The sequence below is a fragment of the Phascolarctos cinereus genome, unplaced genomic scaffold (assembly GCF_003287225.1).
Source record: "Phascolarctos cinereus isolate Bilbo 61053 unplaced genomic scaffold, phaCin_HiC Scaffold_2;HRSCAF=192, whole genome shotgun sequence".
In the NCBI taxonomy this organism is placed as follows: Eukaryota; Metazoa; Chordata; class Mammalia; order Diprotodontia; family Phascolarctidae; genus Phascolarctos; species Phascolarctos cinereus.
Genome location: NW_027555625.1, coordinates 26,462,098 through 26,487,181, shown reverse-complemented (window position 1 = coordinate 26,487,181; position 25,084 = coordinate 26,462,098).

Sequence of the window (25,084 nt, the reverse complement as noted above, 5' to 3'; positions counted from 1 at the left end):
CAATAGCATTTCTAGAGCTATATGCCAAAGAGATCATACAAATGGGAAAAGGACCCACATGTACAAAAACATTCATAGCAGCTCTTTTTGTGGTGGCAAAGAATTGGAAATTGAGAGGATGCCCATCAATTGGGGAGTGGCTGAACAAATTGTGGTATATGAATGGAATGGAATACTATTGTGCAATAAGAAATGATGAGCAGGTGGACTTCAGAAAAACCTGGAAACACTTGCAAGGACTGATGCTGAGTGAAGTGAGCAGAACCAGGAGAATGTTGTACACAGTAATAGCCCCATTGTGCAATGACTAACTTTGATAGACTTAGCCATTCTCAGCAATGCAAGGATCTAAGACATCTCCAAAAGTCTTATGATGGAAAATTCTATCTACATCCAAAGAAAGAACTATGGAATTTGAATGCAGTACGAAGCAGACTATTTGCTATTTTTTTCCTTTTCTTTTGTTTTGTTTCCTGTTTCTGGTGGTTCGTCCTGTTGGTTCTAATTCTTCCTTACAACATGACTAATGTGATAATGTGTTTAACAAGAATGTATATGTATAGCCTATATCAGATTGCACACCATGTTGGGGGGGGAGAGGTGGCAAAGGAGAGGGAGAAAAATTTGAAACTCAAAAGCTTATGGAAATGATTGTTGGTAACTCAAAATAAATTAATAAAAATAAATATTTTTTAAAATTTAAAAAAAGAAAGAAAGACAAATAGGCTAGATATTGGCTAATGGACTACAAGAGCATACGGAAGGGTAGAGTGACTGACTACATGGATTGAGGCCAAGGGTGAGATGGAAAGAAGAATTTCAGATTTCTTGATTCGGGGGCTAAATGAGTTATTAGTATACTCAAGGTTATGACCATCGCTATGTGTGGCTCAGAAGGAATAAAGGCGTGAGTCATAGGAACTGAGGACATTGATGAATTGGATAGCCAGAGTATTTGTGAGAACAGCAGTATATGTACATCCCAAAGTGGAGTAGAGGTGAAATCTATGAGCCAAGTGTGGAATTCCTTGAGAAATGAGGGCAAATTCCCTGGGAACCAGGAGACGACTGCAATAAAGATATGGAAAGGATGATTTATCTGTATGGCTTTGAAAGGAGGAGATGTTGTCAATTAAAGGTGATGGAGAGAGGGTCTGTTAGCAGCTAGGTAGCATGGTAGATAAAGTACCAGGCTTAGAGTTAGGGAGGCCTGAGTTGAAATCTGGCCTCATACACTTACTAGTTGTGACCCTGGGCAAGTCATTTAACCCCAGTCTACCTTAGTTTCATCCACTATAAAATGGGGATAATAACAGCACCTAATTCCCAGGCTTGTTGTGAGCATCAAATGAAATCACATTTGTAATGTGCTTAGCATGGTACCTGGTACATAGTAAATGTGTAATAAATATTTGTTCTCTTCCCATCCCCCTTGGTGACTATGAGGAAAAGAGTATGCTTACTCTTCTTCCTAGCCTAATGTGTTGGGGGCTAGGTGTGAAGTAAAATGCATCCAGTCCTCAAGAAGCTAGCCAAAAATACAGCGTTTTCTGGAGGGAGGTTTCTGTGCATGCAAGAAGATGGTAGGCCTACCATTAGAAGAGCTCCAAGAGAAAGGAAAATTTTTCACTGCTAGGATGAGGGTTTCAATGAATTCAATTAGAAAATAGTAGTGGTGTTTGGGTGGAGTGTAGCGTATTTGCGGAGGAGGGGTTAAAAATAAGACAGAAAAGAGTTACAAGAGCCACATGGCAGACAGACTTAAGTACCAAGCTATTGGGTTTGATGTCATGTAAAAGAGAAAATCCCACAAATTTCTAACAATTAAATGCCCCGAAGGGGAATGGAAAAGAGAGGGAGAATGACAAATGGGGGAACTTGAATATCTTTCTTTTCTTTTGGTTTTATGGGATTTAAGGGAGACTTGCAAAAGAATCATAGGATAAGAAGGCCAGGCGATTGCGATGTGCACTGTAGGAGCAAGGATCTCATCACATAGATGAGATCACAGAACCCTTGAAGTGGTGAAATATCTTTTGGTTCAAATAGGAAAACTACTTTCCACGAACCCTGTCAAGAGATTCAGAAGGAAGGGAGTCAAGGAGGAGGAACAATGCTAAGTATTTGGACACAAAAAAAAATCACATGATCACAGAGAATTCCAGAATATTTGAATTTGAAGGGGCTATTGAATCCTTCCTATACACACTATAGTTTAAAAATTACCCTCCAACAATGTACTAATGAGGGAGGGGCTATTGAATCTCCCCTGAAGGACCTCCCATGAGAAGATACCTCTACTTCCAGAGGTGATCTGATCCACTTTTGCATCATCTCAATTGTTAGAAAGTTTCTTCCTTACATAAAGCCTAAGTCTATCTTTTTGCTGTGTTTTACATTGCTCTTGATTCTGCTCTCTGGGACTGAGCAAAAGGCTAACCCCTTTTCCCAAGACAACTAATCAAAGTATTTATTTTAGTAACTATATAGATATTTAGATACTATATATCAGGCACTGTGCTGACTTCAGCATTACAAGTACAAAGAATGGAACAATGCTTATGTACAATGAGCTTCCATTCTAATGGGGTAATGTATGCAGCATAATTATGACACTATAAATACATTAAACACATATATACGAAGACATATACCAGAGCCCTGATCCCCAGTGTTCCCTTCTTTGGACTAAACATTCCCAGGTTTCTAGCCAAACCTCAAATGGCAACACCTTGACACCATTTGCTCTTCTTTGGAAACTCTCCACCTGAGCAATGTCCTTTCTGAAAAACATGTGGTTATATTTGATGAATATTTCTACTTATTTCAGTTAAAGGAATGTTGTACCTTAAAATTTTCATTTCAATCCATGCCTTAGGGAGGTAACAGAAGGAACAATATTACTCCAAGTAAGGTATTGTAGATAGAAACTTTGTGGGGCAGTGGCAAGTGCTCTGGATTTCGCTACAGAGGGTCTCAGTGGATGTCCTGGATCAGCTACTTACCACCTGTGTGACTTTGGACAATGCATTTAATTTCCTGGGTCTTCACGTTCCTCATCTGGAAAAGGAGGGGCTTGGACTAACTGGTCTTGGACAGGGGTGGGGAACCTGCAGTCTCGAGGCCACGTGTAGCCCTTTAGGTCCCTGAGTACAGCCCTTGAGGATTGTAGAGGACCTAGAGGGCCACATGTGGCCTCCAGGCTGCGGGTTCCCCACCCCTGGTCTTGGAGATTTCTTTCAGCTCTAAATCTCCAGTGTTATGAATAGAACAGAATAGAAACATCCTCTTTGATTAGAGATTGCTTGGTAGTACACCAAAGAATTACATATCATGAAATTTTGGAGCTGATATCTACATTGGGTCATTTCCTAGGAATGACAGGCTGACAGCTCAAGAAACACTAATATTGGGGCAGCTAGCTTGTGCAGGGGATAGAGCACTGGCCCTGAAAGTCAGGAGGACGTGTGTTCAAATGCAGCCTCAGAACTTAAGAGCTGCGTGACCCTGGGGAAGTCACTTAATGCTGATTGTCTCCAAAAAAAAGAGGAAGAAGCACTGACATTGGTAACAGGTAAGACTCACTAATAGTTTTATATCACCAAGTATATTAGTCTTCAGTCCTATGGGAAAATGGCTAAACTTAGCAGAATTAAAGCTGGAAACAGAGTAAGTGGGCCTGGGTTCAAATCCCAGTTCTGATACTGGTTATCAGTGTGACCTTGGCTTAGTCCCTTACACTCTCAGATCTCTGCCTTCTGTCTTCCTTCAAGTCCAGACTAAAATTTTGCCTTCTACGAGAAGGTCCCCTTTAATTCAAGTGCCTTCCTCCTGTTGATGATTTTCAAATTATCACTTATATGTAGTCATTTAAGTGTTGTCCCTCTCATTAGACTATAGGCTTCCTGAGAGCAGATACATTTATTTTGCTTTTCTTTGTATCCCTGGTTCTTAGCACAGTGCCTGGTATATCATAAGTGCTTAATAAATATGTATTTACTGATTGGCTGAGATCCAATTTCCTAAAAGGGGAGCCACTGAATGATTTTGGCAGGGGTTTGTGGGGATAAAAGTTTCATATTAAAATAATTAATCAAGAGGTGTGAGGTAGATTGGAGTGGGGAAAGAGATTAAGGGCAGGGAGATGAGTTAAGAGGCTATTGTATGTGAAAGTCCATTTGCTAAGGACCTGAGCTATAGTGATAACAAATGAAAAATACTGGGAGAAACAGACTTGGAAGACACTAAAAGAAGTTGCCAGATTCTGATTGGGAATAGGAATTAAGAAAAAGGAAGGATTGAAAAATGGTAGTGATTTCGAGGATGCATAGTTGAGAGGATGGTAGTATGGTTAACAGAAGTAGAAGAATTGGAAAGCAGTGAATGATGTAAAGAGTGATGGTGATGATGAGGGCCCATGAGCACTTAACTGTTTGATATATTGACAATTTACACTGAAAATGCAAAGCAGTTAGAGATTTGAGATTCATATTTGTGAAAAAAGTTATATTGATTTAAAAATCCCTAAACCTATTAGTGAAGTTACTGTTGTTTGGCCTTCATTCTCCAAGAGGACCATGACATCACTAAGATGATGTTTTGACATGCAAGTGAATTGGATTTAAGTGAGGAGGGCTGTGCAAGGTCACCAGCCTCACTTTCTCCTCCAGACTCATCTGGGTCCAGGGGCAAGAAATAGATCAGGAAGACTGGAGATGGCCCCCTAGTGAAATTACGAGAAAAGTTATGAAAAGGTGAGTTCTATAAGGGAGAGTGAAGTGGAAAAAAAAAAAGACAAGCTGGGGGTATCCAGCCCCTTCTCTACACTGTCCTTTCCAGTTATCATCTGTTTCCTTGTAGGGATTTGTCCCTTCTCCATTTGCCCCATATGGAAAATATTAGAGCTCTGAGGTTGTTGTTTAAAAAAAAAGGTCAAGGAGACATTGGGAGGTAGCTACACAGGAAAATTATGGAAAGGAGACAGTGCAGGAGTCTTCAGAAAGGTAGGATGAGAACAAGTATAGTCTGCAATGCATTAGAATTTTAGAATTGGGGCAGCTAGGTGGTACAGTGAATATAACACTGGACCTGAAGTCAGGAGGACCTGAGTTCAAATCCAACCTCAGACCAAACAATTGACACTTACTAGCTGTGTGACCCTGGGCAAGTCACTTAACCCCAATTGCCTAAAAAAAAAATTTAAAAATGAAATAAATAAAACAAAAAAATCATGTTAGAATTAGAGCTGAAAGTACTTTTGAAGTCATCATTTTTAGCTCTTCTTTTATAGGCAAGAAATCTGAGGTCGAAGAGAGTGAAATGACTTCTCCAAGGTAACACAGATAAAATGGCCAAGTCATAAACTTAAATCTTCTGATTCCAAATGCAGGATAATTTATGTTTTATCATCTAAAAAATTCTTCCTTTAACAAAAGCCCCCAGAATTAGCATTTTAACATACATAGAACACACAAAGAGGATGGTTGCATAAGAAATTGTGAATCTGTCTTCCATATCACTTGCTCATCAACATGATTTTCGCTGAACCAATCTACTTCTATTGTGAAGAAAGAAAAAAAAGGCTTCATTTGGGAAGCTGTGGTCAATAATATGAAATGCAATTGAGAAAGAAAGGAAAAATAAGTAATGAGTAAAGACTATTCGGTGAGGAAATGTGTTTTCAGAATAGGAAGAACTCAGGATTTCAAGGGGTCAGTAACAGTATAGTACTGGCAGCAGCCTGAGTCTGCATTGCAAGGACCAGCTTAGAAGTTCGTTGTCAATAAGGTCACCATGATATCATGAATTTCTCATGCATGATAAACCACAAAGAAAAATAAAAAATGTTCTCCATCCCTTAGCAATTCACTTTTGTTTTCACAATGATTATTTGTGAAATGGTAATATAGAGGGCAAAGATTTACACCATCTCTAAATATTAATTCAAATCAAAGGTTTTAACTGTTTTTGTCTCATAGACCTTCTTGATAACCTGGTAAAGCCTATGGATCCTTTCTTGGATTAATGTTTTAAATGAATAAAGTGAAATACAAAGGAACTAAGTTATGTTGAAAAATACTACTTATATGCATATACATGTATACATATTTTATACATTTGTGTATATATGTATGTATACATGTTTACAGATCATTGGTTAAGAACTTAGACTTAATTTTTTAACTTGTTTTGGAATCCACATATTTGGAGATTTTATTCATATAGTTCTCTTCCAGTGTGAAAACTCTCTCTACCAATGAGGAGGGACAGCTGTCCTGCAACTTATAATCTTAAGAGAATTGCATGAAGCACTGAATGGTTAAGGGGTCTGTTCATTATGTGTTGAAACCAAGATGAACTAAATTCTTCCTTATCCCAAGGGTGGCTTAACACTAAATGGGAGATTTAAACTACTTAAGGACAGGGATTATCTTTTGCCTCATTTTATATCCGTAGTGTTTAGCACAGTGCCAAGAACATAGAAAGCACTTAATAAATGTTTATTGATTGAATGACTAGCAATTGCAAATATCATTAAATCACATCAATGTAGATATTCAATGTAGAACACAAAAGATAGCAGCAGCCAAATGGAAGGATGCCTTAGAGATCCTCCTTTGAGAGACAAACAAAGGGGTTGATACAATTGGCTTCATTACTTGTGCTAAATAATGTTTCAGGAAACATCATTTTATGGGACACTTGGTCATTGTATCATTCAGTACCCACTATGAAAACAAGCAAAAAGACTCCTATTAAGATAATTACAGTACATGCGCCAACATCTCTTCCAGAGGATGAAGAACTAAAGAAATCCTACTAACAGCTTAATGAGTTTTTCAAAATCAAGTCAAAATATTTGGTGCTCAGTGACTTTAGTATCAAAACGATCATAGGACAGAATGTTGAAAAGTAGCTTCAAATATATACTTATAGGATAAAAAGTGACAGAGGATAAGAACAACATCAGGAGGCTGACTCCTATATATCATGAAAATTTTTTCCCTAAGAAGAGCCAAAAAGTGCTAGATGTGGCAAGTATCAAAGGATGAAACAAAATGAAAATTGCCATTTAACAGGTTGGAAATGAGCTTTTACTGATGTGGGGATCATATAAGAATCAACTTTCTGTACATAGTCAGACCATTGATTAAAGGTCAAAATCAACATAAAATTAGTGGAAATCACGAAGATGAGAAAGAGAATGCCACAGATAGATACAACATCTTCAATGGTTTGTGTTCAAGTCAGCCATTGATAATGATAAATAGAATCTGGCAAAGGGCAAAAGATATTAACCTTGGACATCATCTTTTCTTGTAAAATTTTAACTAATGAACAGAGTCACCATAAAAAGGATTTGTAATGAGACTATAAACTTCCTTAGCCTAATAACACATGATTTTCTTGTCAACCAGGAAAAAAAAAACATGATAGTCAATGGTAGCACCAGTTAAGATTAGAAACTCATTTGTAAAACACTATACCAGATGCTGAAATAGATAAATATTGACTCATATAACAGCAAAATGCAATGGAAGCTAAAAAAAACCACCACAAAACAATTAAAAATGATCATAGAAAACCCAGCATGTGGCAACTGAGAAACATTATCCCAAGAGCAGTCAGCAATTAAACCAACAGAAAATGGAACAAATCTTCATTTTTTTTAGCATTTTCTTTTTTCTTTAAATATTGTAATGTTAGGGCTGCCCAATGAGGAACCATCTCTTTGAGCATGTGTCAATTTGGGTCATAGAGAAAAGAGGTGATCCTGCCTGCTGCCAATGTATCACAAGGAAAACTGAAAGTCAGTTTAGGTCCTGATGACTCAGGATTAGCAACATTGCCCTGAAACCAACTTAACCTGTCTTTTTGAGTTGCAGTATTTTCTAGACACACTGGACCTTACAAGATAGGCACCAGTCATTATGTATCAGACTGAGAAACTGTGCAGCTTGAACTCTTGTAGATAAGTGGAGCATCCTGTCTTCATAGTTTGGCAGTTCCCAAGGGAAAAGAATGCTGCTTTTGCCATCCTACTCACTCAAGTTCTTTCTCCCTTGCTCTTCTTCCTCAGGAGGGGATTAATCTTTTTTTCCTCTCCTATTATTCCCTTCCTCTCGCATGCCACTCCCATTTTGAAGGGAATTACCTTCCCCCTGGCTTCCCATTGAGACTCCAGCCTCGTTACAATTCATAAATGTGCAAGCTTCTGCCTGAATTGTGATCTCCTTTGTACTTGGCATAGGAGTTCAACATGCATGTTCATTTCTCTTGTAATAAATGCAGTTGCAACACATGTCTCATGGATTTGTAATTTTTTTTTTGTGGACAGTATAATATGGTGACAATAAGTTTTCTGAGTGGCTGAGGAACCAGGAGTAAACATGGATTTTATATGGGCTGAGCTGGAATGTATTCATACAAAGGATGTGAGAAGATGATTCCTCACTCTCTTCCCTTGTGGTTTTTAAGTAAGAAAGATTATTGTAAGCTGTTGGGTGAGAGATGGGCAATGGCAAACTGTATTTCATCACCTGGTTTCCATGTGTCTATGAATATATATGAATATATGTTTTTTCTTTGTGCATGCATATGTGCACATTTAAAAAAGGTATCTTTTATATTTATTTTATCTTAATCTTACATGAATGAGCATTAACACATGGAGTTGACTAGATAATAAATATTATTGTGAGCTTTGAAAAGTTGGAAGAGCCATCAGAGGTCAACTCAACAATCTGTCACTAGCAGAGACTACCAGATCCAGTAGGAGCTGCCATGCTGACTTTTCATCAGAGCAACCTGCTTCAGATAGCCCAGCAGTAGGTTGGCTCATCAATTTACTGACATAGCATCTTGAAAAGGGGCAGCCCCAATGAACAAGAGAGTGAATCATCGATTATGATTGTCCCTAAGTGAACTTGGTGAGGTCTCTGTGAAGGTTAAATAAAATATTCTCAAGATTAAGAGTTCTGATATACCCTTTGGCTCCATGCTCCCTTCATGTGTGTGCTTCACGTACTTTGTGTTTTTAGCATGAGCCTCATCCCCCAAGTTATGTTGGGAGGGATATACTTTGGGTGGAATGTTTTATACCTTCTGTCCTTACTATAGGTTTTTAATAAATGCCCTCTTGCAAAAGCTAATTGATCACTTGTCAAGAGTCAATAAATAAAGATTTGTTAAGAGTTTCCTACATGTGAAGCATGGCACTAAGTACTGGGGATACAAAAAGAAAAATAAAGTAGTCCCTACCCTTAAGGAGCTTACAATGTAATATAAGAAGAAAACAGAAAAAAATGGTGAAAGGGGGAGGAGGCATGTGCTGGGAGGAGGCATGATGGTGAAGTCCACAGGCTTTCAGGTAGATGGGAAATGAAGGCATACCTACCCTTAGCACCTTCCTTAAATGGAGGTTTTGGGAGGAGCTCTTAACTTTACTTTCTCCATTCAGAGGGAGAGGCCCCAGGTACAAGAGGGTATGGTGAGGTATGAGTTCCAGGGTTGAAATGAACTTGTGACTGAGGAGGTTGATTCATCTTTGGTAGATGTTGACTGATTTACTGATGTTGTACAAATGCCAGTTGGTTAATTGATATTAGGGTACACACTGTGAAGGGTCTTAGTAGTACTGTCTTATGATAGTGTTAGAAACCACAGCCCTTCAGGATTGTCTCTAAGAACCTTGATTGAGAGAGGTACTTGGTTATCCGCTGGGGAGTCAATCTGCCAATGTGAGTGATTGTTGGGAGAGTAGGTCCAGAGGGGATGCTATATAATTTTTTTTCTATTTTTTCCCTGTTGAGCACTACATTAACTTAGATGCTCCCTCAAATAGAAGTCCTCCCTTATAAAATGTGTGTGTGTGTGTGTGTGTGTGTATATACAGAGAGAGAGAGAGAGAGAGAGAGAGAGAGTCAAACAAAACAAATCAGCAAGGAGAATGCAATCCAGTTCTATACCCCTAATCATCTCTATACCAAGGGGCAGAAGGCATGTTTCAGCTTTGTGAAGTCATGATTACCTACTGTTTTGGACAATTTTCTGGAGTCTTTTGTAATTGATAATAGAACCAATTGAATTGAACCTTAATACTTCATTCCTCTGTGTCCTATATGAAGATATGATTTTGTACATGATCAAACCATTGAATTATTAGAGAAAATATCAAAATTAATATTTTATTGGGGGGAAAGGGACAAGCTAGAGGATGGCCAGAAGGAAATAATCATGAAAGCAAAGAATTGAGTTCAAGCCTTCTAAGAATCTCTACTTTGGTCAGACCACAATTCACACATGGTCTTTAGTTCTGGTCTCTTATTTTATTAGAAATATTGATATCCAGAGGAAGGTGCCTAAGTGGACTGAGTCTCAAGATCATTCCATAAGAACATCAGTTGAAGGGCATGGAGATCTTTGCCCTGGTAGGAGAAGCTTTGCCTTCAAGTTTTTGAAGAGATATTACATGGGAAAGGACTACATGTTAGTCTTGGTAACAGAGGGCAGGACTAGGAATATTGGGAAGAAATCACATAGAGGTCTATTTTAGCTTAATGTTGGGGAAAACAGCCAACTTCTCAGTGGGAGCAATTGAAAAGTAGAATTGACTAGCTCAGGTAGCTGTTACTTTTCATCACTTTCAAAGAAAGACTGAATGACCACTTATCATGTATGGTATACAGGGAGTTGGTTTTTTTTTTCAGATATAGATTGCAGTTGATGAACTCTAAGTTTCTTTCCAATACTGAGATTCAGGATTTCTGTTGAAATAAAACTTAGACAGAACTCTGAAGAAATAGATCAAACCAAGTATATATTGAGGACACCTGTGTAGTACATTCCAGAAATTTCAAGGCACTGGGGAATTATTTTCCAACATGCGTCAGTGAGGGAAAAAATCCCCCAAACTGGAAGACATAATGAATTGTATTATTGCCCAAACCTAAAGAAAATCAGAAACTCAACCTTATGAGACCTACGTGAGAATGATTTACACATATATCAAGAGGATCTTTAAAGAAAATATGAGAAGGAAATGGCTAAGTTGCTGCAAATGGTTTTCTATAGCGAGTACATCTTTAAAGTTACACATTTGACTGAAAAAGGCAGCAAATAGAAGATCCCACTGTGTTTATAGCTTGTTGATTACAGAAAGCCATTTGACTTAGAAGAGCAAGATGTAGTCTTAAATGCCTTCCAACAATCTTTTAAGCATGTTCTAAAAGAATATTTAATTCCTTGTTAAGTATACCTCCTAAGATAACTGTTTGAAACCCTTCTGCTTATTATCACCAGGTGTGGCATAAAACAAAGAAATGTATTCTTGATAACGGTGTTCAGTATTATCAGGGTGCCTAAAGAGCTATTTCTGAAGTATGGCTCTGATAACTTACTACCTGTCTGTCCCTAGGCAAGTCACTTAACCTTTTTTAGATTCAACAAGAAAGTAGTGTAAATTATCTTCCTTCACTCTGATTTTGCATAAAAATTGGATTTTTTTTTTGCCAAAGCTAACCCCTCTACGTGCACCATCCCCTCCCAACTTCTCCAGCAAACTTTTTCTGTTTCCTACATATATGCCCTTGTCTCTCCTCTCCTTAAAAAGCCCTCAATAGAGCCCACCATCTCTACATACTCTCATCTTATCTTTCCTCCTCTTCTTAGCTAAACTTCTTGAGAAAGTCATCTCAAATGATATTCTTCTACTCACTCTTTTCTAAATGGTATGCGTTATAGCTTCTGACTTCATTATTCGACTGAAACTACCATTCTCTGAAGTCACTAAAAATCTGTTAATAGCCAAATCTGCTGTACTTTTCTCAATTGTCATTTATCTTGAGCTACCTGTAGAGTTGGAAACTGTTGATAATCAACTATTCCTAGATGCTCACTTCTCCCTAGGCTTTCAAGATACTTCATTCTCTTGATTCTCCTTCTATATGACTGATCACTCCTTCCCTGTATCTTTTGTTGGCATTCATCCATGCTGTACCCACTAATGATAGGGTGTCCCTCAAGATACTGTTTGGCACTCTCATGGGTCCCATGGGTGGAATCACCATTTCTATAAAGAAGATATCCAGATTTTTACATCCCATCTCTATTCTCTCTCCTGAAATACAGTCATGACAACTGCTTCTTGGATATCTTGAACTGAATGTGCCATAAATATCTCACACTCAACATATCCGAAGTGAAATTTATTTCATTTCTTCCTAAATGCTTCCATCTTCTGAACTCTATTACTATCCTCTACTCCTCACTCATCCTCACCACATGTCTAATCTGATCTTGTTTTGACCTTCACAGAATTTCTTATACATATCTTCTTTCCATTTATATAGCCACTACCCTAATTTTGTTCCTCCTTGCCTTATTCCTAGACTATTGCAGCAGCTTGCTGGTTGGTCTCCCTGTCTCTTCTCCCCTCCCACCAATTCATCCAGCACTCAGCTGCCAGTGTAATTTTTCTCTTTTTTATAATTAATTACTTTTTAGTTTTCAATATTCAATTCCATAAGATTTTGAGTTTTGAATTTTCTTTCCCTTCCTTCCCTCTCCCCTCTCCAAGATGGTGTGCAATCTGATATAGGCTTTACTTATACATTCATATTAAGCATATTTTCACATTAGTCATGATGTAAAGAAGAATTAGTATAAATGCAAGGAATCACTAGAAAGAAGAAATAAAACAAAACAACAAAATGAAAAGGGAGCAAATAGTATGGTTCCATCTTTATTCAGATTCCATAGTTCTTTCTCTGGATGTGGATAGCATTTTCCATCTTGAGTCACTGGAGTTGTCTTAGATCCTTGCATTGCTAAGAAGATCTTAGTCTATTAAAGTCAGTCATCACACCGTGTGGCTGTTACCATGTACAGTGTTCTGGTTCTGCTTATTTCACTCAGCATCAGTTCATGCAGGCCTTTCCAGGTTTTTCTAAAGTCCCTCTGCTCATCATTTCTTATAGCGCAATGGTATTCCATTATATTCATATGTAAGAACTTGTTCAGTTATTCCCCATTGATGGGCATCCCCTCAATTTCCAATTCTTTGCCTCTACAAAAATAGCTGCTATAAATATTTTTGTACATGTGGGTCCTTTTCCCATTTTTATGATCTCTTTGGCATACAGCTCTAGAAGTGGTATTTCTGGGTCAAAGGTTAATGTAATTTTTCTAAAGCATGTCTACCCTAGTCATACATACACACACAGACATACACAATTATACACACTCAAGACATTCCATTAAATTGTGATCTCCTGTCTTTTGCCTTTCTTTATATTCCGAACATTTAGCAGAGTGCCAGAAACAGTAGATATTTAATAAATGTGTATTGACTGACTGATTCTGATAGCTCTCTATTACCTCAGGAATCAAGTATGAAATCCTTCATTTGGCATTTAAAGACTTTCCCAACCAAGCCCATTTCCTACCTTTCTAGTATTACTACTCTTCAATCTGCTCTGTGTACACTTTGGTCCCACTGCACTGGCCTGCTGGCCACTCTTTGAATCCATCCTTTAGCCTTTGCACTGCTGTTCCCCATAACTGTAGTGCTCTGCCAGCTGGCCTCATCACTTAGAATACCGGTATTCCTTTCAGACTTAGTTTAAGTCCAAGCTTCTGCAGGATGCTTTTCCCAGGCCTCCCAGATGCTAGAGTCATTTCTTCTCAGATTGCCTTTCATGTACTCTACATATATTTTTATATTTGACTAATTATTTTCTCCCTTTTCCAATCTGAGCTCCTTAAATGTTGAGATCATTGTTTTTGCGCTTCTTGCCTTTCTTACAAATCTTTTGCACTTAGCATGATGACTGGCACAGAGCCTTTAACAAATGCTTGTTGATTGACTGACTTCTGAAGAGCATAGTAGGATGAAGTATATTTCCAATAATGATCCATGCAGAAAAAATAGTGCAATAGGTAGGTAGGGTAAAGATGGAACCTGTGATTTCACTGTATGGGGAACTTCTTGTTGAGGAAACTCTCTCTACCAATACAGGTAATATTAGTACTGCAACTTATAGAGGTTGCTTAGAGCACTGAAATTTCAAGTGACTTGCCCAGGGTTATAGTAGCCTATTTCATCAGTGGGACTTGAACTCAGGTCATCATGGTTCTGAGGCCAGCTCTCTAATCATTTTGTTATGCTACTTCTTCAGGTAAAGTATGTATTATCAGGGAATGTTTTCTTAGAGAAAACTGAGAAGATGCCACTGCTAATGCCTTACCTCTGAGACTTCTTCTTATTGAATTGTTTCAGTCATGGAGGACTCTCCCATTTGGGGTTTTCTTGGCAAATATGCTGGAGTGGTTTACCATTGGCTTCTCCAGCTCAGTTTAAAGATGAGGAAACTGAGGCAACCAGGGTTAAGTAAATTGTCCAAGCTCACACAGCTAGTAAGTGTCTGAGGCCAGATCTGAACCCAGGTCTTCCTGTCCCTCTGAGATTACTTTCTTTTATATTGTAAATATGTTATATGTAACTAGTTCTTTCATTGTTCTTTTCCACATTAGAATATGAGCTCTTTCTGGGCAAGGACAGTGATTTTATTCTTTGTATTCCCAAGATTTGACAGATAGTAAGCACTTAAAAATTTCCTGTTGATAGACTTGCATGAACCAATGCAAAATGAAGCAAGTAGAACAAGGAAATAATTTATAGAAAGACTACATCAATATGGAGGTTCTTTTGGAACATATGGTCAAGAATCCAATGGGATGAGAAGATGCAAAGAGGGGCAGGTACGGTTCTCATCATGGATGATGAAGTTGAGCTCACAGATCAATCAAAGTACTAAAATGGGCAATATGGTGAGAATGGGGATTGTTTGTTTCTCTTTGTTATTTTGCTAATTACAGCAGCGTATACATACCCCTCATTTAACAAGTTTGGAAAGGAGTAGGCAAAGGAAAGAGAGATATATGAGGATACCTAGTTGGGACTGCTGGATCTAATAAGAGTTTTAGATTAAGGGAAGGCCCTTACCTATTTAAACGTGGAAGAGGTGATAACAGAAAGGAAGAGACTTAAGATACTTGAGAGAAAAGGTGGATAATGGATCACATTCTCAGAGAAGGGAAAAGGGGCTGGGATCAACAGCACAGATGGAGGAGTAGATCTTTGAAAGACAAGTATCTTTCTCTAAGATAGGAGGGAAGAAAGAAGGTATCACTATAAAGATAGAAGTATTTTTATGTAAATAGGCAATGGGAGATTTTGTGTCTCATAAACTTAACATTTTCAGTTTAACAAAAAAAATGACACAACTGATGACATCTTTATTTTTCATATCACCAACAGGGACAAGTTGTAAGTCATTTCTGTTTAACAAATATGATGAATTATGACTTTTGGAAGCAGTGGTTCTTTTCAGAATTGCACATGAATGATACTGGGGATTTGGAAAATCACTAGTATGGACTGGGGTTTTCACATTCCTTGCATTGAATAAATTACTTAAGTTCAACTTTTAATTTTCTGGTGGAATTTACAAGCATTAGTATCGTATATTTAGTGCCAAAAGGGATGCTAAAGGTCATCCAATCCAACACTTTCACTGCATTTAATTTTTAAAAATACTTTAAAATTTGTTATATATTCATTTTTATCATTATTTTACAAAAAATCAGCACCAGATTCTCTCCCTCCCTTCAGTCCCTCCTTCACCATTTGAGAAGGCAAGTATTATGACATCAATTATAAATGTGAAATAGTGCAAAACATGTTTCCATATTTGCCATGTTTCAAAAGAAGCAAAACTAATAAAGTAAAACAACAACAACAACATCTTCAATTTGCATGCAGAATTCACTGGAATTGCCTTGGATCATTGTATTGATAGGAGCAGCTAAGTTTTTCCCAGTTGATCAGATCATCATTATAATATCGCTGTTCATGTATACAGCGATATCCTGGTTCTGTTCCCTTCACTCTGCATCATGTAAGTCTGCCCAGGGCTTCTGAAACTGTTCCCCTTGTCATTTCTTATGGCACAATCATATAATACAACTTGCTCAGCCATTCCTCAATTGACGGGTATCTCCCCAATTTCTAATTCTTTGCCAACCCAAAAAAGGTTGCTATATTTTTGTGTGAGTGTGTGTGTGTGTGTGTGTGTATATATATATATATATATATATATATATATATATATATATGTATATATATAATGTCCTTTTCCTATTTCTTTGATCTATTTGGGATGTAGTCCTGATAGTGTGTTGCTGGGTCAAAGAAAAGTTTTCTAGCCCTTTGGGCATAGTTCCAAATTGTTCTCCAGAAGTTGGATCAGTTCACAACTCCACCAGTGGTGCATGTGTTCCTATTTTTCCACTTCCTCTCCAGCATTTGTCGTTTTCCTTTTCTGTCATGTTAGTCAATCTGATAAGTTTGAAGTGGTAATTCAGAGTTGTTTTAATTCGCTATTTTATAGTCAATAGTGATTTAGAGCATTTTTATTCATAGACAACCTTTGATTTCTTCTTCTGAAAACTGGCTGTTTTTTCTTTTGACCATTTATCAATTGGGAATACCTCTTATTTCTATAAATTTAACTCAGTTCCCTATATACTTGAGAAATAAGGCCTTTATCTGAGAAACTTGCTGTAAAAATGTTTGATATTATTTCATTGTTTAGAGTATCCTTTAGCAAAAATATAGTTATCTCATTTAATTAGGTCTATTTTTGTTTTTGCTTTGCCTGAAATCATGATTGCTACCTCTGCCTTTTTTTTAAACCTCAGCTGAAGCATAATACATTCTGCTCCATTCCCTTATTTTAACTGTGTGTGTTTTTCAGTTTCAAGTGTGCTTCTTGTAAACAACATATTGTTGGATTCTGGTTGCTAATCCATTCTGCTATCCATTTCCATTTTATGGGTGAGATCATCCCATTCACATTCACAGTTATGATTATTAACTCTTTATTTCCCTCCATCCTATTTTCTTTTTTTTATATTTTTCACTGTCTTTTTACTGTGTCCCTCCTCAAAATCAGTTTTGCTTCTGACCACTGCCTCCATTAATCCACCCTTCCTTTTATCACCTACCCATCCCCTTTCTTTTATCTTCTGCCTCCTACTTCTCTTTTGGGTAAGATAGATTTCTGTACCTAATTGAGTGTGCATATATATTTTTCACTCTTTGAACCAATTCAGATGAGAGTGAGATTAAAACATTGCCCATTACTAACCCCCACCATTTCCCTTCTATTCTAAAAGATCTTCCTTGTGTGCCTCTTTTATGTGAGATAATTTCCCCCATTCTTCCGTTCCTTTTCTCCTTCACCCAGTGCATCCTTTTCTCTCCTCATCGTTTTTGAGATCATCTTAGATTAATTCATATCCATTCCCTCTGTCTATGCAGACTCCTTCTTACTGTCCTAATAATTATAGAGTTCTTATGAGTTACATGTATCATCTTCCCATATAGGAATGTAAAGAATTTAACTTTATTGAGTCCCCCCTTTTACGTTTATTTTTTTTATGCTTCTCTTGAGTTTTGTGTTTGAAAGTCAAATTTTCTATTCAGCTCTGATCTTTTCATCATGAATACTTAAAAGTCCTCTATATTGTTAAATATACAGTCTTCCCCATACCCACACCCACAGGATTATGCTCAGTTTTGTTGGTTAGGTCATTTTGCTTGCAATTTTAGCTATTTTGCCTTCCAGAATAATATACCCCAAAATCTCCACTTCTTTAACATAACAGTTGATAAATCTTGTGTGAGCCTGGCTATGGCTCCATGATATTTTAATTGTTTCTGTATGGCTGCTTGTAGTATTTTCTCCTTGACTCAGGAGCTCTAGAATTTAGCTGTACTATTACTGGGTCTTTTCATTTTGGAATCTTTTTCAGGAAGTGATCAGGGAATTCTTTCAATTTCTATTTTACCTTCTGGTTCTAAGATGTTTGGGCAGATTTCCTTTATCATTTTTAATATGGTATCTAAATTCTTTGATCATGGTTTTCAGGTAGTACAATAATTATTGTTATCTCTTTTCAATGCAGTTTCCAGATTAGTTGTTTTTCTGATGTGATATTTAATATCTTCTTTTTTTTTCATTCTTTAGACTTTGTTTTATTATTTCTTGATGTCTTAATGAGTCATTGGATTCTCCTTGTTCAATTCTAACTTTTAATGATTTTCTTTAGTGACTTTTTGTATTTCTTTTTCCATTTGGCCTATTATTCTTTTTAAGGAGTTTTTTTCTTCAGTGAATTTTACTGCTTCCTTTTCCATTAGGCCAATTCTGTTTTTTAAGGTATTTTTTTTACTTCAGCATTTTTTGTGCCTCTTTTACCAAGCTGCTGCCTTTTTCTCATAATTTTCTTGCATTGCTCTCATTTCTTTTCCCATTTTTCCTCTACCACTCTTATTTCTTTCTTTAACTCTTCCAAGAATTCTTGTTGGATTTGTGTCCAATTTGCATTGTCTTTGAGGCTATACTTTAGTTGTTTTCATATTTTTGCCTTCTTCTGTTGGTCTTTCTTGATATTTTTTTATGCCAAGAGTTTTGTTGTTGCTGTTGTTGTTTGCTTATTTTCCCAGCCTATTTCTTGACTTTGAACTTTATGCTAAAGTTGGGCTCTGAAACAGACAAGAAAAGGCTTTTACAGTGGAGGGTAAATGGGGAATGTGAGAGGGAATGATTGACTCATTCTCATAGGATTTGGTTTAAGGAGGGAATAACGTACACAATGGGATATGGAAATCTATCTTACTCTACAGGAAAATAAGGGGGGAAGGGGACAAGAGAGAAGGGGATTGATAGAGGGGATGGCAGATTGGGTGAGGGGATAATCAAAAGCAAACACTTCTGAGTACAGGCAGGGTCAAAAGAGAGAATATAATAAATGGGGGGTAGGATGGGATGAAGGGAAATATACTTAGATTTTCACAACATGACTACTATGGAAGTGTTTTGCATAACTACACATCTATAACCTGTATCGAGATGCTTGCCTTTTCAATGAGGGTGGGTGTGAGGGAGGGAGAAAATTTGTAACCCAAAATTTTAAAAAATACATGTTAAAAATAAGAGAAAAAAAATTTTAAAAATCTTTAAAAAGTTAAAAAATAGGGATGAGGCTCTTTATTTTTCCCTTCCATCCCAGAATGCTTGGGAAGAATTACTTAAAGCTGAGGGTTTGTTCAGGCAGTTGTCTCCACTTACCTTAGTAACCAACTCTCTCTCTCTCTCTCTCTCTGTGTCTCTGTCTCTGTCTCTCTCTCTCTCTGTCTCTCTCTCTCTCTCTCTCTCTCTCTCTCTCTCTCTCTCCTCTCTCTCTCTCTCTCTCTCTCTCTCTCTCTCTGTTTTTCATAGGAGTGGGTGTCACATTTTTCTACTTTTATTAATATAATTATAGGATTTTTGTTATTTTGTTATCGATGTGGTCGATTATACTCATATTTTTTCCTAATGTTGAATCAGCCTTGCATTCCTATTATAAATCTCACCTGGTCGTTAAAAAAATAAAATAAAATAGAGTTGGGCTCTGTTCACCTAGGCCAGGAGGCACTGTCCCAGACTTCAGGCTTTTTTGTGCTGATGCTTTCACACCTAGTTCTAAAGGTCTTCAAGTTTTCAGAGCTTCCAAGGTGCTGTGTTCTTGGAAGACTAGTGATCTCAGAACTCCTCATCTATATTCCAATCTTTACCCAGAAATTGCTATTGCTCCCCTGCAGTCATAAGTGCTAATGCTTCTATTAGTCTTGAAACTATGAGCAGGGTCCTTGCTGTCCTGCAGTCACAAGTGTTAGCACCCCTCTTCATCCTGGAATTATGACTCAGAATTGTACACAGACAATAGATTTGTCAAACTGCTCCCAGTCTCATGACCAATGTCAGCTCAGGGTCCCCTGTAATCTCTTTCTGACTGGTTGTCTGATACCCTTACTGGTACTGTGTTGAGAGTTCCTAAAGTTTCTGCTGCTGCTGTCATGGCCACCTTCAAAACCCAACACAGGTGTTGCCTCCATGTGTCCTCCAGGTTGGCCCCAATCCTAGTGTCATAGACCTCTCCTTCTGACCTGCTAAGTTAGCTGTGGCTAGAAAACAATGTCACATCCTGACCTTTTGCTAGCTCTATTACTCCAAAATTCAATTTAAGGCGTTCTTGAAAGTTTTGTGGAGGAGAACATTGGGAGAAATTGGATGGGTTGTTGCCTCTACTCTGCCATCTTGGTACTCCCTCCTTTTCATTTACAGATGTAGAAATTGAGGCCTAGAGATATTAAGTAACTTATCCAGCTACTAAGTGTGAGAGCCAAGATTCAAAGTCAGGTCCTCTGACTATAAATCCAATATCAATTCACCTTGTATCCCTATGTGTCTTATTAATCCTTATTCTTTTAGGTTGCTTTAAGTACATATTCATTAAAGACACAGAAGTCAGTGAGGGGAGGTGAGAATAAAAAAAATAAAAACTACCTCTAGTCCATTCTAGCTCAATAAATCTATGACCTTCACTTCCTTATATAGATCAATGATTAATTCAATTCTTGATCTGTTATCTCAGTGATATGGTTAGCTTATCCATTGGAACACATCATAACCTATCTTTCACCTTGTAATATCCCTCTGTCATGATGACCACTTCTCCCATTGGAAGTTGCTGTTAGGCCTCCATTTTGGGGATAGGCCCAAGCTGGTCATGCTTTATTCCCCTCCAAGGTGGGCTCATGACTCCAATGACTTTGCCATCAGGACTCAGCTACCCTCTCTTTATGAAACTACTCTCACACCTGGAGCCTTCTCATCCTTCAATATTCTTCCTGTGTGTTGAATTCTTTATCCCATTTCTTATTTCAGGGGTGTGCTGGGGCCAGCTCATATTGGTTTAGCAGAGACAGTTATATTATTAGATTTTTAGTTTGCAAATTTATACTTCAGAAGCAAGTAAGTGCTTCTAGTCACTAATTTATTTTGTTGACTGTCTAGACACAGGAAAGTGATGGAGAAAATGTTAATGATGCAGATTAAGCTAAAAAGTTTGTCACATTTACACTCTCCACCCCTGGAGAATGAGTTTTTAAACATCTATCAGCACACTCCAAGGTAAATTCTTTTCAGAGCCTGCATTTTGGGGATGAGCCCAGAATCATCATGCTTCATTTTCATCTCCCCTATGTTTCTAACTCTAAGGACTTTGCCACCTTACTCCCTTCTCCTAGGCTTTCCGCCTTCCTTTTATATGTTATCACCCTGCATTAAAATCTAAGCTCCTTGAGGAAAGGAGCTATATGTCTTTTTCGCTTGTATTTGTGTTCCAGTGCTTAGCACAGTGCCTCTCATATAGTAAGTGCGTAACGAATGCTTATTACTTACCTACCTAAAGATCTATATCTTTTAATTCTCTTCTCATTCTTCTACAAATCTTGTTTTGACAATCTACCTAGAGCTATAGAAGCCTGTCTTTGGATCTTTAAATATTTTGTGAATATTAATGAAGCTCTCAGAGACTTCACCAGCTATTCTTATTTTTTTCTACATAGCAAGGCCATGGGTATGCATGTCTTTGATGATGATTTAAATATTATATCTTGTGTTCAAGTTGAGAAATTTGGGCTATATCATGTGGTCTAGTATAAATGCAATGAATTAGAAACAGGTTTAATGGCTAGACTCCAAAAGCAGACATTACTAGTTAGAGAAGGTATATAGTAGAATTCCCCCAGGAATCTGTACTTGCCTGAATGCTGTTTAATAATTTTATCAATGATGTGAATAATGGTTATAAGATTTGGTGATAGCACAAAGCTGAAAGGGTGAGCTAAAACACTGGATGAGAGAATCATAATTAAATGTGTGTGTGTGTATGTGTATATATATATATGTGTGTGTGTGTGTGTGTGTGTGTGTGTGTGTATACATATACACACACACACACACATACATACACATACATCCATACACACACACACATATATATACATATATAATGCTAGGTCATTGAGTTGGATCAAAGGTGAGGTATAAATGTGAACCATTATACTTATGTTCAAAAGTTAATTTAAATAGCTCCTCATGTGATAAATATCTGGGAGTTTTAATAGACTACAAGTTGAATATGGGTTAACAATGGGATAAGGCAGTCAAGAACACTTGGGCTATACTAGGTGACATTAAAAGAGCCATAGCTTCACAAAATAAGGAGGTGAAGGATCTGTCATATTCTGCCTTGGTTGGAATTTGTCCAGAATACAGTGTTCCATTCTAATTGCCACATTTTAGGAAAGACAATGATATCTTAAAGAGATCCCAGTGTAAAGGGTCCTCAAACCATCCCATATGATTGAAGGAGCAGAGGTTTCTTTAAGGCAGAAAAGAATCCTTAAGGACAACATGATGGCTGCCTTCAAATATTTGAAAGGTTGTCATATTAAAGAGTTAATTTTATTTTACTTGGCCGCAGGCATTTACTAGCTGTGTGACCCTGAGCAATTCATTTCACCCTATTTGCCTCAGTTTCCTCATCTGTAAGATGAACTGGAGAAGGAAATGGCAAACCACTCCAGTATCTTTGCCAAGAAAACTCCAAGTGTGGTCACAAAGTTGAATGTGACTGAAAGATGATTGAAAAATGAAAAAAAAAGCAGCCCCAGAAGGCAGAACTAGGAACAACGAGTATAAATTGAAAAGATGCCAATTTAGGGTTAATATCCAGAAAATTTCCTAATGATTAAGTTGCTTAAAAGTAGAAGAATGGCTTCTGTTGGGACATAGTTGTTTCCATGTCAATGGAAGTCTTCAAGTAAAGAAGAGATGCTAGTTATCTGGCATTTTGTAAAGGGGAATCTCATTTAGGTAAACATTAGAATACATTTCCCTAAGATCCCTTCAAAATCAGAAATTCTGTGATTCTGTGAATATATTGTGGGCTTTTTCTATCTGCCGTACATCTTTCCATCGTCCCATAGATCAACTCTGATTGTGACTCTTCTGAAATCATGTCACACCATGTTTCACAGCCAGCCGGATAGCATCCCTGTGAGATTATTGGTAGTAAAAAGATATATTTTTGTGTCAAGAGGAAGCTTGTGATCATTGAAAATGCTGCGTCATCCCTTAAATGAGATCCTGCCCATGTTCTCCCTTCTGTTCAGGTCTGTGCCTGGGTCATTGTCCATCTGTAGAGATTGTCCGAAAGGAGGCATACAGATGGACTCATTCAATGGGCAGATCATCTAGCTGAATATCACGATCTGGTTAATATTCATTCATCAGCACCCGGAATGGTGACTTTAAAAGAAATGTAGGTCAGCTTTTGACTTCTCTCATTCTTCCAAAGGCTTCATGAACATTTCTATGAGTGTGAGTTAGCCAGCTTCTGATAGCATTTGAAATGAATTTTACATAACCCACGACCAAGTTTATTATGCATTATTACTGATTCAAGAAAAACGTCTGATATATAGAAGCATTGATAAGAACTGGCAGGTTGTGGTGTGTCCTTGATGAGTGGCTAGTTTTTGCATGTTTGTTTTTGAGTCAGTATGTCCAATTTTCCTTTTCCTCCTTTATTTCTTTGATTTGAGAAGTGGTAAGTTAGAGAGTTTCCAGAAATCAAGGACAACTTGAGTTCAAATTCAACGTATGAAATATATTATTTGTGACCTTGGGAAAGTAACTTAATCTCATTATTCTAGGCAACTCTTTAAGTCCATAAATTACAGAGAAGCTGCCAACCTTCACTGATAGAGGGAGTTGGCTTACCTGTTTCCACCTTATGCCAATAAAATCAAAAGTCCAGTCCCTATTTCTTTTTCTTTGTTCCCTGGAAATTAACAACTAACCCCTTGCACTAACCACGTAGGCAAAGCCCTTTATCTTGTTTCTTAACACTACAAACAGAAGCTCATGGGATCTGATTTTTCTTCTCTAATTGAGATGTTATGCTGAGAATTTGAATATATCTGTAGGGTCCTTCTGGGAGATTGGAATTCAAAGCATCAAATTCCTTATTCAGCTGTGCTAAGAACACAACCATTGTAAGAAGTTTTTATCTTGCATGCACTTGAGATGTTCCTATATTTTAAATTCTGTCAAATTTTGCTAGCTCTGTTAATGCATTTTGTGTGCATAAAACCCCTGACAATTTCCACCCTTTTCATTTTGCCCAGGCAGGCATCATAACCTCAGAATCATTTCATCCTGAATTAACTCATTTTCAGCCAGGCTGAAGACTTTTTTTTTGCATGTGTGGTATGCTGATTTTTGAAATGGTAGGTGAGCAGAGTTGGCGGTGACCAATTCACTCTGAAAGCATGATAATTAATCTTTCTTTTTTTCCTGAGAGAAAAGATACTGTATAAAGAAAGACAGGGCAATAAGAGGAAGACCAAATTTTTGTATATTACACTGTGAAAGTATAGTTGAAGAGTGGAAGGTGCATGATAGAAAGTGAAATGCATAAAATTTCTGGGGAGATTCATTTCCTCTGAAAATGATAAGCAGAAAGTAAAGTCAGATAAGATGTTATAATGTTGGAACTGGAAAGAATTTCTGTGATCTTTTGATTTACAGAAGAGTAAACAGACTTGGAAAGCAACAATGACTTGCCCGAGATCATCAGCATAGTAAAGAACAATAAATCAATTGACTGAGTGCCTAAAATGTGCCAGAAATGGTACTAGGTGCTAAGGACAGAAAGACAAAAGTGAGGTGGTCCTTAACTTCAAACAGTTGGGAATCAAAAGCAGGTTTTTTGATTATTAGGTCAATAATTTTGCCACTACAGTGTGTTGTATCTAAGGCACAGAAAACATGATTGTTCTATTTCATGTTGAAAGTACTCAGGTAGGTAGGTTTAAGACTTGTCAACAGAGATTGGGAGTCAGTGAATTGGCAGCCACTTCTAGGAAATAAGCAATTCAGCCTAGGACTGGTTTGAAATTTACTGTGGTTCTGCAAGCTCTTGTCTGTAAAAGACACTGTGTTGATATAGGGGGTGGGGGGGGGGATAGCAGATTTACTTGAAGAGAAGGGGGAATGGGAGAAAGTGTTAGTCAAAGAAGAGGGCTCATCCCAGCAGGTTTGTTAATTTAGACCCTGCAACCCAG